At 38.0% G+C, this 13595-nt stretch overlaps 1 pseudogene; it reads right to left on the reverse strand.

Moving 5' to 3' along the window:
* Positions 1-2722: 2722 nt before the first annotated feature.
* LOC114622374 lies at positions 2723-7135 on the reverse strand (annotated as a pseudogene).
* Between the last annotated feature and the right edge of the window lie 6460 nt (positions 7136-13595).

The raw sequence follows: 13595 nt of genomic DNA on the forward strand, positions 1-13595 counted from the left end.
TTCTTCGATTTCTTTCTCCAGAGACTTGAAGCTCTTTTAATACAGTTCTTTCACTTTTTTTGTTTAGAGTCACATCAAGATATTTTATATTGTTTGTGACTGTTGTGAAGGTTGTCATTTCCCTAACTTCTTTCTCAAACAGTTTATCCTTTGAGTATAGTATGGCTATATATCCAGCCCCTTTGCTGAAGTTGTTTATCAGGTTTAGAAGTTCTCTGATGGAATTTTTGGGGCCACTTAAATATACTATCATATCATCTGCAAATAGTGATATTTTGACTTCTTCCTTCCTAATTTGTATCCCTTTGACTTCCTTTTGTTGTCTAATTGCTCTAGCTACAACTTCAAGTACTATATTAAATATATAGGGAGCGAGTGAGCAGCCTTGTCTAGTCCCAGATTTTAGTGGGATTGCTTCAAGTTTCTCTGCATATAGTTTGGCGTTGGCCACTGGCTTGCTGTATATTGCCTTTACTATGTTTAGGTATGGGCCTTGAATTCCTGATCTTTCCAAGACTTTTACCATGAAGGGGTGTTGAATTTTGTCAAGTGCTTTTTCGGCATCTAATGAAATGATCATGTGGTTTTTTTTCTTTGAATTTGTTTGCCGGGTAGTGGTGGCACATGCCTTTAATCCCAGCACTTGGGAGGCAGAGGCAGGAGGATTTCTGAGTTCGAGGCCAGCCTGGTCTACAGAGTGAGTTCCAAGACAGCCAGGACTACACAGGGAAACTGTCTCAAAAAAACCAAAAAAAAAAAAAAATAGAATTTGTTTATGTAGTGGATTAAGTTGATGGATTTTCCTATATCAAACCATCCCTGAATCCCTGAGATGAAGTCTACTTGATCGTCGTGTATGATCATTTTGATGTGTTCTTGGATTCAGTTTATGAGAATTTTATTGAGTATTTTAGCATTGATACTCATAAAGGAGATTGGTCTGACGTTCTCTTTCTTTGTTGTGTCTTTGTGTGGTTTAGATTTGATCATAATTGTAGCTGCATAGAACAAGTTGGACAGTGTTCCTTCTGTTTCTATTTTGTGGAATAGATTGAAGAATATTGTTATTATGTCTTTGTTTAAGGTCTGATAGAATTCTGCACTAAACCTATCTGGTCCTGGGTTTTTTTTAGGGAGGGGCTTGGGAGACTTTTAATGACTGCTGACATTTCTTTCGGGGTTATAGGACTGTTTAAATGGTTTATCTGATCCTGATTTAACTTTGGTATTTGGTATCTGTCTAGAATATTGTCCACTTCATCCAGATTTTCTAGTTTTGTTGAGTATAAGATTTTGTAGTAGGATCTGATGATTTTTTGAAATTCCTCAGTTACTGTTGTCATATCTCCCTTTTCATTTCTGATTTTGTTAATTTGGATACTGTCTCAGTGCCCTCTGGTTAGTCTGATTAAGGGCTTATCTATTTTGTTGATTTTCTCAAAGAACCAGCTCCTGGTCTTGTTGATTCTTTGCATAGTTCTCTTTGTTTCTACTTGGTTGATTTCAGCCCTGAGTTTGATTATTTTCTGCCTTCTACTCCTCTTGGGTGTGTTTGCTTCTTTTTGTTCTAGAGTTTTCAGGTGTACTGTCAAGCTCCCAGTGTATGCTCTCTCCAATTTCTTTTGAGAGGCACTTCGAGCTATGAGTTTATCTTAGCACTGCTTTCATTGTGTCCCACAAGTTTTGGTATGACGTGTCTTCATTTTCATTAAATTTCATTAAAGTCTTTAATTTCTTTCTTTATTTTTTCCAAGTTCTTATTGAGTAGGGCATTGTTCAGCTTCCATGTGTATGTGGGCTTTCCATTGTTTTTGTTGCTATTGTAGACCAGCCGTAGTCTGTGGTAATCAGATAAAATGCATGTGATTATTTCAATCTGCTTGTATCTGTTGAGGCCTGTTTTGTGATCAATTACACGGTCCATTTTGGAGAAGGTACCATGAAGTGTTGAGCAGATGTTGTATTTTTTTGTTTTAGTATGAAATGTATAGTAATCTGTTAAATCCATTTGGTCTATAACTTCTGTTAGTTTTACTGTGTCCCTGTTTAGTTTCTGTTTCCATGATCTGTCCATTGCTGACAGTGGGGTGTTGAAGCTTCCCACTATTATTGTGTGTGGTGCACTGTGTGCTTTGAATCAACCAAATTTTTAAAACTTACTTAAAAAATTTTTAGAATAAAGCATTCATAGACAATATGTAAGTGACCACAAGTATATAAAAAAACTTAAAAAATTGAATAGAACTATAACTGATATTGAAGCAGTAATAGTTCAAGAAGGAAAGTACCAGGATTAGATGGGTTTGCTGCTGAATTTTCTCTTGAATGAACTAATAATACCAGTGGGGTAGGTAGATGGAGAGGTGGCTAAAGCCCTTGTACTGTAAACAAGTGGAAAAAAGTTAGGAACTCAAAAAGGACACAACACCCCACTGTCAGCAATGGACAGATCATGGAAAAAGAAACTAAACAAAGACACAGTAAAACTAACAGAAGTTATAGACCAAATGGATTTAACAGATTGCTATACATTTCATACTAACACAAAAGGGACAGGTAGGTAAACAGGGTGGCCTGCATACCATCCCATCACTGAAGAAGCAGAACCCACTTCCCAGTCTCTTAAGGAGTTATCATATTCCTGACAAAAGAAAAAAAGATGCCATGTTTGTTCCACAAAGTCCAAACAGATGTAATTAACACCACACTTATGTTCTGTTGCTCAAACAGCATAGCCATAAAAAAGATAATTCTCACAAATGACTCGGACTCTCTGCAAAGTCATTAAGGCAAAAAACAAGGGTAAATTAAGACAGACAACAAACCAGCTGGAAGAAATCAAATAGGCAAAGTTGGCCAGTCAGCTTGTGTTTGGGAAGTTGAAACATAGCATGAGGCATTGCACATTTACACTAAACAAGATTTATAACCTTTGTCAGGCTTTGAACTGAACTGAATACATGACTTATTTAAGAAGAGTTAGTAGCTGGGAACGTGTTGAACTAGGAATGTCAAGACCAATCCTGAAGATGTTTTCTTACACCAAAGACTTTGTTTGTACTGTGAAGATTGCTAGTCAGTGGTAGATGGTCCTGGATCTGGATAGAATTCTAAGTGATCTAAAGGGTGGATGATTGACTGTATCCCCAGAGTAGTTAAAAAGACAGAATTCTTGTAAAAAGAAAACAAGTTGCGTGTCTTGTCTGGAGTAAATGTAAAGCAGGCAAGAGGTAAGCAGGCCTTCAATGACACATTTATTACTGGGACAGAAACATGGGCTCAGCATCCCTGGGGCTCAGCATCACTGAGTCATTACAGCATGCATCTGTGAATTCTTAAAAACTCAAACACAAAACCACAGCACCACCTAGAATACATTGGGAAGTGCAACAGTCCACCATCTTTCACAAAGAGCTTTCTTTGATGCTATGGATAGATTCTAATGATGCTATACAGTTCCATGTTGGAAGGGTCATTATACCTCAACGTGACTGGCCTTTTCACTGTCAGCCACTAGAATGCTTGGGAAATTATAAAGTATATAGATGCACCACTGCCAACATCTGCATAAGGATCCCGGAATTGATTTTTTCCCCATTCCTCATTCATAAAGCTAAAAATTAGAAGAAAATATCTAAAATAGAACTTTCAGAATCAGGAAATGCTTGCATCTATTTGGAAGATGGCTAGCATAGCCAGACCAGGCAATTTTCTGTTATGTGTCAGGGGCCTTTGACCAGCTAGTATATGCTACCTGGTTGGTGGCTCAGTGTCTGAGAGATTTTGGGGTTCAGGTTAGTTGAGACTGCTGGTCTTCCTATGGGATCACCCTCCTCCACAACTTCTTCCAGCCTTTCCGTAATTCAGCCACAGGGGTCCCTGGCTTCTGTCCATTGGTTGGGTGTAAGTATCTGTGTCTGTGTCAGTCAGCTGCTTGTTGGGCCTCTCAGAGGGTAGCCATGCTGGGCTCTTGTCTATAAGCACACCATAGCATCAGTAATAGTGTCAGGCATGGGCCTTCCCTTGAGCTAGATCCTGATTTGGGCTTGTCCCTGGACCTCCTTTCCCTCAGTCTCTTAGAAAACAATTTCAGTAGAGTATGGAGGAACTTGTAAATTTGTCACATTTATCATTGTAACACAATGTCTAACTAAATTTGAATTTCATATAAACTGTAATTGATAGTATGTATACCAAATATTACATGTTAACTATTTTCATGTATATTTCAAATGTTTATAGCACACATGAAAACATGAAGACATCATTTGTTGTTATTCTGACCTACACGTTTGATTACAGCCTACATTTTGTCTAATAAGTTGAGAAAGGGAGAATAAGATAACATTACCACATTATGGGGTGGCGACACAGATCCCTAAAACAGAAGTGTAAAGTTTGAGGCAAAGACAGAGATGCATTGTCAGTGAAAACTGGGTGCTATATATTAATGTCTGTATTTATTTAACCTGTTCTGAAGATTATCCCATAGGGTGGAGATAATAATACAATCATACTAGCACAATTATAATACAGACAGGATCACTACAAAGATCTTACAAGAATTGTGATAGAATTTATTTGTGGCTTGTTTGTTAGCTGATCTATAATGACATTCCAGCATATGCTAAATATCATAATACAAAGCCACACCTATTAGTGAACAGTAAGTCATTAAGTATAATACCCAAAGGGCTAGGCATGCGCGCAGTGGTAGCGTAGCTGCCTAGCATATGGAAGGTCTTGGGTTGAAATTAATCATTGAAGAAAAGCATTAAAAGAGGAATAAAATACAAAGGGAACTGTAGCTTAGAATGGGGGAAAATGGTGACCACCCCAGGCACATGAACTATTTTTTGTACTCTTTGATGTATTTAATGGCAATATCCTTGTTTAGTTTCTTGTGATAAAACCACCAACCAAAAGCAACCTGGGTTAGGAAAGGGTTTATTTAGCTACACTTCCACACCTCAGGGAAGTCAGAGAAGAAGCTCAAAGCAGAAACTCGGAGGCAGAAGCTGAAGCAGAGGCCATGGAGAAAGCCTGCCGACTGCCTTGCTGTTTGCCTATGTTCGGCCTGCTTTCTTATGCTACCAGGATCACTTGCATGGGGGTGGCATCACCCACAGTGGTTTGGATCCTCCTTCACATAGCAATTAAGTAAATGTCCCTCAGGCATATCATATGTGAATCCAGTGAAACCGACTGTTCACAGTTCTCTTTTCCAAGTGTGTTAAGTTGAGACATAGCAAGAGCCATCAAAGGTTAGAAAAAAAAAAGGAATAGGAATTCCCAGAAATAAGATCCAGAAGTCATAAGGGTGAATTTGTGAATTTAGTTAAATAAATACTAAGGAATTAAAATATATTAACAGTATTAGCCTCTTTATTGGAGTTACTGAAGGGATTAACAGTATCCAACATTGTCAGAGTTTAAATTTGAGTTGGAATTCTCAAAATTCATTATAAAATCTACAATGAAAATGTCACAGCTAGAAGACTTAGCCTCTTTAGGCTTTCAGGTTTCAATATTAAACAAACTATCCAAATTTAAGAAAGAAAAAAAAAAGCAAATGACTGACGATTTGCCTTCAATGGTTAGTACTAGTAAACAGTTGAGAACCCAAAAGGACTACATCTAAGCACTTAAATTCACTATTTACCCAGTTACACTTACACACAAAAAAAGAAAAGCAACCCACACAGAGGATTAAAGAAACATGTATCTACACTTTTAAATTTTATTTTTAAAAGAGAGTATTGGAGCATATATTTAGAAAATTAGGTTATAGAGTTCAAGATGGAGAAATAAAACAGCTAGCACTCACCTCTTCTTCCCCAAAAGAACCAAAAATAATAGAAACACATATAGTTGAGTTTTTGAGGTTAATGGCCAGAGGGAAACACCTCAAGTCAATAATACAGAGCCTAGACTATTGTAAGACTTAGAAGACTTAGCCTATTAGGGGAATAACACTACAGACAGAGAAACAAAAATTCCCTAGAACTCTCATTACCGTTCCAAAGCAAGGGAATGGTGAATTTCCTACTTAGAGGTCAGGGTGAAAGAGAAAGTTCCAGAAAACACCACCAGTGAGGGAACTGGAAAGTTTCACAATAGTTTTAGGCTTTCAGTAAATTAGGCAACCTCAGTCGACTCAGTGCATTTGGGAAAGTATCTTACATCATCTCCCAGTTATGCCCAGGCTATGAACCAAGAATTTTCCTGAGTAGTTGACTTGTTGTTTGACCTTGGGCTCCTCCAAGAGGTTAGCAACCTTCGCCTGTTCTCATCTTTTGGACTCCAAAGGTGGCACTGGCTCAGAGGACAGGTTTCTCAAAAACTCATCAATGTGACAAGTCAAGCCCACTAGATTCACCACACTGTTTGTGGAATGGCCATGAAAGTATGTATGGGAAAGGAAGTGCTACCCTTGAGATTGGATGAGGACAGAACATTTGTTCTCTAAACCAGGTAGACATGATCCAGGGTCAGACTAAAGGCAGCCACTCATAGGATTCTGTTGAGCCACTGCTAAGGTACCTGTTCCTCAGAAGCTTGAGAGGAATATGGTTTCTAGTGCTATCACACCCAATGCAGCACGTTGAGGCAACTGTGAGAAACTGACAGCTTCTAGGCATCACCCTGCCCCACTGCCTGGCTTCTGCTTATATAGTGCAGAGGCAAGGGTATATAAACCTCCAACTGACATCAATCTTAGCTACTTTTTTTTTAAAAAAAAACTTACTGTGTCATCTATGTCAGAAATCTGTTTCTTCAGCTGGCTCCACTGTTCCATGTTTAAAGAAATACCTTTTCTCCCTGGTTTCATTTCACCTTCTGAGTCCATCCAATATTCTCTAATATCAATTAGAATTTTTCCTTTAAAGTCCCAAACACTGACATATCTCATCTTTCCAATCTGGAACATGTTGTCATCTCTGCTGCTGCTGCTCTGCTTGGAGGATGCCAGAGCTCTAGAAGTCTCCTCAGGCTTCTGCTTCTTCACAGGTTTCTCTGGAACAACTTGCTTTTTCCTCTTTAACTTTTTTTCAACTTCACTGTCAGAATCACTGCCTGAAGAACTTGAAGAAACAAGTTCATTTGATTTAGGCATTGCTCCGCTCCTGCCGTCCAACAGGAGCCTCTCCTGCCTCTACCTTGCTCGCTTGTTCCGGACTGACAGAGAGCTGGAGTCTTAGCTACTTTTGATGTGAAGAGACACCATCACCAAAAATACTTATAGAAGATACCATTTAGTTGTCTGCTTGCTCTGTTTCACAGGGTTAGTCTGTAATCATCATGGGAGGAAGCAATGTGGTGGCATGCAGGCAGACAGGTAGGTAAGGCTCTGAAACAGTAATTGAGAGTTTCTGAAATATGGATTATAAATGGAAGAAGGGAGGGAGGAGAAGGAGGGTGAGATGGTGTGGGCTTTTGTAACCTCAAAGGCTTCCCCTAGTGACACATATCTCCTCCAACAAGGCTCCACCACCTAATCCTTACTAAACAGTTCTACTAACTGAGAATCAAACAATCAAATATATGAGCCTATGAGAGCCATTCTTATTCAAATCACCATGCAATCCTCTCCTCGGGTACACACTCCATTTGGTATGAAAAGAATATTACAATTCTGGTTGCTATACCATCTACATTGTCCTTCCCACTGTCCTGCACCAGTGCTGTGTCTGCCCATGGACAGAAGTGTAAGTGGATGTCAATGTAACAGATGTGGTGTTTACCTAATGTAACTTTGGGCTCTCACCATTGTCTGGTCCTATGACATATACATGGGATTCCTCACTATTGCTGGAGCTGCTAGGGCCTGAGATTTTTGTTAATAGGAAAGCTAGCATTAACAGAACCTCAGAAAACCCCATTAACAGAGAGGGGATAAACCAAATGTGTAAATGGCCACCAAGGAGCATCCAACACTCATTATTCTATACTTCCCAATTGCCTGAGCTGCTAGGGCATCCCCACTCATGTGTATGTGTGGTGTTGTACATGTAGGCACACATGGGTGTTATCTATGTATGTTGATGTCAGAGGACCTCTACTACTTTTCCCCTTATTCTTTTGATACAAGATCTCTCACTGAACCTAGAGCTCACTGTTTCAGCTAAGCTATCCAGCCAGTGAGTTTCCAGGATATGCCTGTCAGTCCAAGCAAATGCTGACCTTATAGGCACACATATGCTTGGCTTTGTTGGGTTACTGGGGATTTTAACTTTAGCCACTGAGCCATCTTCACAGCCCCTAGAGTGTGTCCATACACTTAAACGAGCTATACAGGATCGTTCCAACTCCTCTAGAATAAGCAGTGGGCACAAAAATCATTAACTATAGGCAGAGATAAATATATCAAACATAAAATAGTTACCTGGAAAGAAAGCTAGCACTTTATATATAGTGACACTCGCAACAAAATGTCAGGAAAATTACACACAAAGGAGGTCACTTCTAACAGTGGTTAGAGATGTGAAAATCTCAATAAAAGAGCACAGAAAACATGAGATAAATGTTAGAACTCTTTGCTTTTAAAACCACACACACACACACACACATACACACACACACACAAACTTAGGTGAAAAAGGTTTGCCATAGAATTTTAAAGTAAGATGGTTTTTAAAAGTCATTCAAAAGAATTCAAATAATTAAATGAAATCAGAAAATGTAGAATATTAATGAGAACACCAATAAAGTACTTGTCAACTGAGTTCAACAAATTAAAAGATCATACAGTAGGGTCAAGTTGGCCCTATTTCTCAGATGCAAGGATGACTTAACATATGCAAATGTGATGTGGGCTTTATCTCAGGGACAGAAATCACATTTTAATAAAATCATAAAAGTCCCTATGCAGGGAAATGGCTGACTCCAGTCTTCAAGGACCCCCAAAAAGAAGCGACTTCTATACTTCTTAAAACACAAACATCCACCAGTTGTTGCTCTTGCAAAAGACCTTGGTTCAATACCTAGCACCTAAATGATGCCTCACAACCTTAGATAACTCCAGTTCTGGAGGGGAGGGTCCTGATGCCCTCTACTGGAGCGCTTGGTACATATACATACATGCAAGCAAACACTCATACCATAAAAATAAATAGATATAAAAAAAATTAAACTTTTGATTTTTTTATCTATTTTATTTTTATTAGATCATAGCAAATGTTTTATGTTATTGTACTTAAAAACACATGTTTGTAATTCCCTTTATATAGTCATCTAATTTTATTTATATTCTTTTGAGTTACTTTGTAAAGGCTTTTTTTTCTGTAGTTTCTTTTCCTTTTCTTTGCCCCAAGATTTCCTTATCTTGAGTCATATTTGGGCTTGAAATTATTGGCTTAGTTTTTTGTTTTTAATATTTTTCATGTTTTTACTTAAACCACCCCCATCATATTTATGTAATTTAAAAATTTGTCTGGGAAATCAATTAAAAATACTTTTCATATTTTCAGATGTTGAGCTTTGAAAGAAGTCCCACTCTTTTTATTTTATGTAAACTTACTTTAAGTCAACTTCTTCCCTTTTTCCAGTTTCTTTCATGTTATTTAATATTTCTACACTCACATTGAATAATTTTAACTTCATAGTACATTCTAATTAGTGAAATTTTTGTTTCATGGTTACTTGTGATTTATTAGTGAGCTTGCATCAATTTTGAGTATATTTCTATGTCTTGTATGATTTAGTGTTGTTACAACCATAGTTTTTTCACTCTCTGAGTAATCCTGGAGTTGTGTAAGCTTATGGAATAAAAAGATAATATAAAGCTTGGAGAGATATCAAAATCAACAGATACACAGATAAGAACACAGCAATACACAAAGGAACGCGAGGGTTGCTGAGTCCTTTAAAGATTGTAGCTTCTCGTATATCAAATGCGAAGATACTGAAATAATAAAATTTGGGGTGAAGCACTCAGAAGTTTCTTGTAAAAGTGAAGAATGGCCTAAAAGAATGTAAAGCCAAGTATATGAATTCAGGCCAGAACTTGGAGAATAAATGAGTAACACAGAGATAAAGTTGACAAATGAGAGAGGAGAGAAAGAATAAGCAAAAAATTCTTCAATAAAATTGAAATGGAAACATAGAGATGCAAGAAATGAACATCTCAGTCAGTAAGCATGAGAGAAAAAAGCAGCAAAAATCATCGTGATTGTAATCAACTGTGCAGAAGAATGAGCAACAGAACCAGAGGATGTGATAGTGAAATGCTGCATCCAAACACCAATAAATAATAGCATGAACATATCATTAAAGGCCTCAGGATACAATGGGGATCAAACCCCAAAGTCCACAGGATAATGAAGAGCTGTGATGAAAACAAACGGTATGGAAGATCTACACAGAGAAATTATAGCAGAAATTTGCCAGAAACTAGAGAAAGAAATGGCATCCAAACACAAGAGGAGCCGGGCTGTGGTGGCACACGCCTTTAATCCCAGCACTTGGGAGGCAGAAGCAGGTGGATTTCTGAGTTTGAGGCCGGCCTGGTCTACAGAGTGAGTTCCAGGACAGCCAGGGCTACACAGAGAAACCTGTCTTGAAAAAAACAAAAAACAAAAAACCAACCAAACAAAAACAAGCAAACAAACGAACAAACAAAACAAGAGGTATTTAGACTCCAAATGAACACAATAAAAGAACCTCTCTAGGGAATAGTGTATCAAATGTGTCAGAAAATTTTAAAGAAACCATATTAAAAGCTGTAAGGGAAAAAAACAAAATGACAACAACAAAACCCTCCAATTCACCAACAAGGTCAAATATATTAGAATAATGTCAGATCTATTATCAGCAATCCCCAAAGCATAGAGTGCATGGGATGGTTTATTTTAACTGAAAGTTAAAATAAAGTTTCTGAAAGTAAGGACACCAACCCACCACAAAACTTTACACTCAAAATTTGTCCTGTCTGAAAGAAATGCAGGGAGACAGATAGAGCAGAGTCTGGAGGAATAGCCAACCAATATCAGGCCCAACTTCAGACCCATTTCACTAGCAAGCACCAATCTCTGAAATTATTAGTAATACTCTGTTATGCTTGCATACATGAGTCTTGCATAACTGTCCTCTGAGAGACTTCACCCAGTAGCTGACTGAAACAGATGCAGAGACCCACATCCAAACACTGGAGAGAACAGTTGGGAGAAGGATTGAAGGCACTGAAAGCGATAGGGACTCTATATGAAGAACAAAGGAGTCAACTAACCTGGACCCTTGAGAGCTTTCAGGGACTGAGCCACTAACCAAAGGGCATAAATGGCTGGACCAAGGCCCCCAGCACATATATAGCAGATGTGCAACTCAATCTCTTTCCATGCGAGTCCCCCAACAACTGGAATGGGGGCTGTCTATAAAGCAGTTGCCTGACTGTGGGATCCATTCTCCAACAGGGCTGCCTTGTCTTAAGTGAGAGAGGATGCATTTAACCCAGCAGAGACTTGATATACCAGGGTTGGGGGATATCTAGGGGAACCCCACCCTCATAGAGGAAAAAGGTGGTAGGGGATGGACTGTGTGAGGCATGGACAGGAAGGGGCAGTGATTGGAATATAAAAATAATAATAATAAAAATGATTAGAGAAAGATTCAAAAAAGTAAGCAAGAAAGTAACTACTAAGACAACTATAGCCAACTATACTTTATTTTAAAATTGACAAATGTATAAGGACATTTCAAAATAATCACAAAGTCATTGTTGACTAGCAAGCCAACAATGCAGAAGATACTTAAACGAATAGTGTATATAAAAAAAGATGTGCCAGGAGATAAGAATGGATCTATATGCATTTTTCTACATATTGACCTCCATTTGAACTAGCAACATTTGTCGAAAATGCTGTCCTTTTTCCACTGCATGGTTTTAGCTCCTTTGTCAAAGATCAAATGACCATAGGTCTGTGGGTTCATTTCTGGGTCTTCAATTCTATTCCATTGATCTTCCTACCTGTCTCTGTACCAATACCATGCAGTTTGTATCACTATTGCTCTGTAGTACAGCTTTAGGTAAGGGATGGTGATTTCCCCCAGAAGTTATTTTGTAGTTGAGAAAAGTTTCAACTATCCTAGGTTTTTTGCTATTCCAAATGAATTTGCAAAGTGGATAAAGGGGCTTCACATAAATCAGATACACTGAAACTAATAAAAGAGAAGGTGGGGGGAAAGTCTCAAATACTTGGGCACAGGGGAAAAGTTCAAGAACAGAACACCAATGGCTTATGCTCTAAGAGCAAGGATTGACAAAATTCAAAAGCTTCTGTAAGGAAAAGGACAAAACAGCAGCCAATCTTTATCAATCCTACATCTGAGAGAGGGTTAATATCTAATATATGCAAAGAACTCAAGAAATTGGACTCCAGAAAACCAAATAACCCTATCAAAAAAATGGGGTACTGAGCTAAACAAAGAATTCTCAACTGAGGAAACTCAAATGGCCAAAAAGCACCTAAAGAAATGTTCAACATTCTTACTTATCCAGGAAGTGCAAATCAAAACAACCCTGAGATTCCACCTCATAGCAGTCAGAATGGCTAAGATCAAAAACTCAGGTGACAGTAGATACTGGCGAAGATGTGGAGAAAGAGGAACACTCCTTCATTGTTGGTGGGATTGCAAGCTCATACAACTACTCTGAAAATCAGTCTGGTGGTTCCTCAGAAAATTGGACATAGTATTACCTAAAGGACTGAGTTATGCCACTCTTGGGCATATACCCAAAAGATGCTCCAACATAAAGCAAGGACACATGCACCACTACATTCATAGCAGCCTTATTTATAAAAGCCAGAAGCTGGAAAGAACCCAGATGTCCTTCAACAGAGGAATGGTTACAGAAAATGTGGTACATTTTCACAATGGAATACTACTCAGCTATTAAAAACAATGAATTCATGAAATTCTTAGGCAAATGAATGGAACTAGAAAATAGCCAGCCTAGGCTACTATACCCAGTAAAATTCTTAATTAGCATAGATGGAGAAACCAAGATATTCCATGACAAAACCAAATTTACACAATATCTTTTCACAAATCTAGCCATACAAAAGATAATAGACTGAAAACTCCAACACAAAGAGGGAAACTACACCCTAGAAAAAGCAGGAAAGTAATCTTCTTTCAACAAACATAAACAAAGATAGACACAAACATAATTCCACTTCTAAAAAAAAATAACAAGGAGCAACAATCACTTTTTCTTAATATCTCTTAGCATTAATGGATTTAATTCCCCCAATAAAAAGACATAGACTAACAGACTGGATACATAAACAGGATCTAACATTTTGCTGCATACAGAAAACACACCTCAGTGACAAAGACAGACACTACCTCAGAGTACAAGGCTGGAAAATTTTTTTCAAGCAAATGGTCCCAAGAGAAACAAGCTGGAGTATCCATTCTAGTATGGAATAAAATCGGCTTTCAACAAAAAGTTATCAAAAGAGATATGGAAGAACACTACATACTCATCAAAGGAAAAATCTACCAAGATGAACTCTCAATTCTGAACATCTATGCTCCAAATGCAAGGGTACCCACATTCATAAAAGAAACTTTACTAAAGCTCAAAGCACACA

The sequence above is a fragment of the Grammomys surdaster genome, unplaced genomic scaffold (assembly GCF_004785775.1).
Source record: "Grammomys surdaster isolate TR1022 unplaced genomic scaffold, NIH_TR_1.0 188, whole genome shotgun sequence".
NCBI classification, from domain to species: Eukaryota; Metazoa; Chordata; class Mammalia; order Rodentia; family Muridae; genus Grammomys; species Grammomys surdaster.